The sequence below is a fragment of the Myxocyprinus asiaticus genome, chromosome 47 (assembly GCF_019703515.2).
Source record: "Myxocyprinus asiaticus isolate MX2 ecotype Aquarium Trade chromosome 47, UBuf_Myxa_2, whole genome shotgun sequence".
Taxonomy (NCBI): domain Eukaryota; kingdom Metazoa; phylum Chordata; class Actinopteri; order Cypriniformes; family Catostomidae; genus Myxocyprinus; species Myxocyprinus asiaticus.
In genome coordinates, this window is record NC_059390.1 from 145001 (window position 1) to 150000 (window position 5000).

Below are 5000 nucleotides of genomic sequence, written 5' to 3' on the forward strand. Positions count from 1 at the left end.
AGGAAGATAAAGGAAACCTGGAGGAAGCCAATGGCAACCATCCCAAAAAAAAAATTGACAAATGCTTTTTGAACACCAACAAGTAATTCTTTAGGAGGATCTAACACAGTACATTTATGCCATAGCACTGAAGCTGCCAAGTTGTTAATAACCAAACATCTCCCTCTATAAGAGAGTTGTGGAAGAATCCATCACCACTTCTGAATTCTGCAAATCACCCGATCAAATAGTCCTTCCCAGTTCTTTTCTGTGTAACTATTAGTCCCAAAATAAAGACCAAGAACTCTAAAGCCATCTCGGGCCCATCTATATTGCTGTGGTAGCTGGGAAGGTCCTGCGCCCTGCCAGTCTCCCAACAGCAAGGATGCACATTTCCCCCAGTTAATACATGCAGATGAAGCTTGTCGAAATCGATCTAAGGTAAAGATCAATCTTGTAACATCTTCAGAGTCTTTTATAACAACCGTTATATCATCTGCGTAAGCTGTAAGTTTAACTGGATCGGCACTGGGGAAACTGGGAACATTATAACCACGTAACTGCCTCCTAAGTGAAACCAGGAGAGGCTCAATAGAAATTGCATACAGAAGACCTGAAAGAGGGCACCCTTGCCTTATTCCCCTGGTTACAGAGAAAGGCCTAGTTAAGGAACCATTAAGACTTAACATGCAGTAAATGTCATTATATAACAATTTAATGAGAGAAACAAAATAAGGACCAAAACCAAAAGCTTCCAGGGTCATAAACAAATACCGATGATCCACCCTGTCAAATGCCTTTTCTTGATCCAGTGAAAGAAAACCAATGTCCAAATTGTCCATTTTTGCAACTGTAATAATATCTCTCAACAAAAAGAGATGATCAAAAATTGACCTTCTGGGGACACAGAATGTTTGATCTTTATGAATGACTGATGCCATATATTTTTTAAGTCTATTAGTCCATGTTTTTGATAAAATCTTAAAATCAGCACAGATCAATGATACCGGACGCCAGTTCTTTAGACACCCAAGATCACCCTTTTTTGGAATTAGTGTTAGAATTGCCCATCGACAACTCAAAGGAAGAGTCCTTTGATCAATGCATTCAAGAAAAACATCATATAGGTCTTGTCCAATTAAATTCCAGAAAGACTTATAAAATTCTGCTGAAAGACCATCCAGCCCAGGTGATTTCCCAGAACACATCTCCTGAACAGCTTGTGAAAGTTCTCCAAATGATAAAGGACTGTCTAAGTCATCACGTTCCTCTTCAGATAGCTTAGATAGGTCACATAAAAATTTGTCAGCAGCTGCTCCATTGCATGTCTCAGAACAGTATAAATCCTCATAAAAGGAAAGAGCATAATGTTGAATTCCCCGTTGGTCAGTTGTAACTCCACCACATGGAATCTTCAATTGATGAAAGATCTTCTGTTCCCTTGACCTTTTTTCCAAGTCCAAAAAAGAAAACTGTAGGAGCATCCATGTCATTCAGCTGGGCAAACCTGGTCCTTAGAAGGGCTATTTTTCCTCATTCCTCCAATAAATTCTTTTAAAGGACCTTATCTCTTGCAACAGAGTCAATAAAAGTTGAATTATTGTGGGTACAGTCACTGCTTTGCCCAAGGATGTCTTGTTCAAGAGCCTTTATTTTTACTTTGAGGGCTCTAGTACTATGTGCAGTGTACTGTTGGCAAAAAGTCTTAATTTGCGCTTTACCGATGTCCAACTATTGACTCAAAGACTGAAAATTACATCTCTCCTCTCTCCAAGTTTTCCAGAAAAGATTAAAAGAGTGAATAAAGGTGCAGTCCTGCAATAATCTATTATTAAAGTACCAATGTGATTTTAAAAGTCTAGGAAATGAGACAGAAACTACAATAGATAAATAGTGATGATCTGACAGAAAAGATGGCGAAATCAAGCTATTAAAAAACCTACTCCTATTGCCTTTCTCAACACAGAAATGATCAAGCCTCTGTCATATTATTAGAATTAGCTTTTAACCGTGTGTACTGTCTAACCCCATGAAAGGACTCCCTCCACAAATCAACTAAATTATGATCATTTATTAATTTCTTTAAACTCTCAGCAGAAGATGGATGAGGTTCATCATGATTCCTATCCAGATCTGGATTAACAGTACAATTGAAATCATCACCAAGCACAAGAATATTTCCCTGAGGACACTGTGATAAAGCATTAGAAAGTATTTTGAAAAACATAATACGTTCTTGACCAACATTTGGAGCATACACATTAAAAAAGGAAAAATGTGTATCACCTAAGACAATATCAGCTCTCAGAATCTGACCAGGCATAACCTCATCCATATCTGGTTGAGTACTGACACATGGGGAACAAAGGATGGCAACACCTGCACTAAGGTTTGTTCCATGACTTAACAAAACATTGCCTTTCCAATCACCAGTCCACTGTGACTGATTCTGCTGATCTGTATGTGTTTCCTGTAATAAAATCACATCTGCTTTCTTTAAACTCAAATAATCAAATAAAACAGCTCTCTTTTCTATACCCCAACAACCATTAATATTAAATGTTCCAATGTTTAAGGTTGCCATAAGGGAAGAATAGATAAAGCAAACAACAGCCCCAAAAATCACCCTATTAATGAACATGGCCCTATTAATATTTCTTTTGACAAGTTTTTAATCTTTTTTTTAAAAGCGCTCACATGTTTCTTGAGTCTATATCATTTAGGCTGGTCGAGCTCCTCCAATGCAGCCTTTCTCATAGCCATAACACAAGAGTCAACAAAAAGCTGCATATCAGAGAAATACTTCTCTAATTTTGGTCTTCACTGATTGAAAGTGCTGTCAAGAAAATCATTAATTTGTTGTACTGTATAATAAGGTGGCTTCATTTGAAGGCTGCATTTTTTTCCTGCAGAAATTCCTTGTGAACTGACATCAGTGAGATAATCTACAATATCAGATCCCTCACTATCAGAGTCTCACCTCTCTCGGTGAGCTGGTCCACATCACTCTGTGACAGGTCAACAGATGCTTGCGAGTCCCACAACTCTCTAGCTCCCGCGAGCTCACCTGGCTCCCCCGGGCGCTCTGGGTCGCTGGTTCCCGCAGCGGTGGTCTCTGTTCCACTGCAAGCCCCACTGCTGACATTATCACGCTCACTAGTGTTCACTGAACCAGAATAAAGAAAATGTAGAATCAGTCCTTTTCATTTGAAAGAGGGCCCATACTTTAAAAAGATTCCTATAAAACTCTGGCATCCTGGATGTGTTTATTTTTTTGAGATCTAAAAAGAACAATGATTTATCCAGACAAAGTCCTTCAGCAGTCTTTAAAATCGTACTGGCCACTGATCTCCAGCTTAAGTTCTCTGGCCCAGTGAGAAATCGCTGTATGAATTGTAGTCAAAAAGCTGCAGTCCTACTTTGCAAATGTACAAGTCCTTGCCCTCCTTCTTCTTTAGGTAAATACAATACATTATGTGGTATCTGATGCATTTTCTCCCAAAAACAATCTATTAAAAGAGACAGAATTTTTGCAAGTAACCATGCAGGTGGATCAATACAAGCCAGTCGGTGCCATAAAGAAGAGGCCACCAAATTATTAATAATCAGAGTGAGTCTTAATTCTTAACAAAAGTTTTTGAACAATCGTGTCATCTCCTAAAAACACTCCTAAATATCTTAAACCATCTTTTTTCCAACTTAACCCATTTGGAAGTATTGGTATCGCTCTTTCCCACTTTCCTACTAACACTGCTTTGCTTTTACCCCAGTTAATTCTTGCTGAAGAAATAGTTTCAAAGTCTCTCAATGTTTTTAATAGTAAGTCCACATCATTTTGTTTATTAAGTATTATGATAATGTCATCAGCATATGCTGATAAACAGAAAGTGCTTGTACAGGCTTGTAAAGATACCCCTTCTAAAACTCTTCTCAATTTATTTAAAAGTGGTTATTGCCAACGTATAAAGTATCCCTGACAGAGAACACCCCTGTCTTACCCCACGACATACTTTAAAAGGAGCATATAAGCCACCGTTAATTTTCAGTAAACTCTCAAAATCATTGTATAAAATTTTAATATAACCTATAAAATCAGAACTAAAACCAAATGCTTGTAAAGTTTTTCACAGATAGTCATGTTCTACACGATCAAACGCTTTCTCCTGATCTAAGGAAATAAAACCCATATCTACACCCATCATTTTAGAAACATCAAATAAATCTCTTATCAAATGGATATTATCAAAACTTGATCTTCCAGGTACACAGTAGGACTGACCAGAGTGAATTACTTCCTCCAAAACCCTTCCTAGTCTGGTAGCTAACACTTTTGAGAGCAATTTATAGTCACAACACAATAAAGATACAGGTCGCCAGTTCTTTATGTCTCTCACATCACCTTTTTTTGGCAAAAGGGTAAGGACCGCTCTTCTACAGCTAAGCGACAGAAGTCCTCCAACTAGACTGTCACTGAGAATTGCCTGCAGATCCTCCCCTATCACAGGCCAAAAGGCTTTATAGAACTCAAATGGGATTCCGTCTATCCCAGGAGCCTTGCCATTCTCCATACTTTGGAGAGCTTCATGCAGTTCTCCCAGGCCTATGGCTTTCTTGACTGCTGCATTAGAGTCTTCAGAGATCTTTGGCAGCTCTCAAAAAAAAAAAAAAAAAAACTGTTCAACAACCCGATCTTCCTTGTGCTCACAACTATAAAGATTTTCATAAAAACTGATTGCTCTTTTCTGAATTTCAATAGGATCTGATCCAAGAGAACCGGTCTCAGAAAATAAAGAATGTATAAAGCGTTTCTGACCGTTCTTTTTTTCTAGACTAAAGAAGAATTTTGACGGCACATCCATCTGGTCTATATCTTTAAACCATGATCGAACTAGCGCCCCCTGTGCTTTCACCCTTTGTATGTTAGACAAAACAGATTTTTTTTTAAAAAAGGGATACAATATGTGTTTGATTTCCACTAGATTCAGCCACTTCTTGGAATTTGAGAATTTCATCTTCTAAAA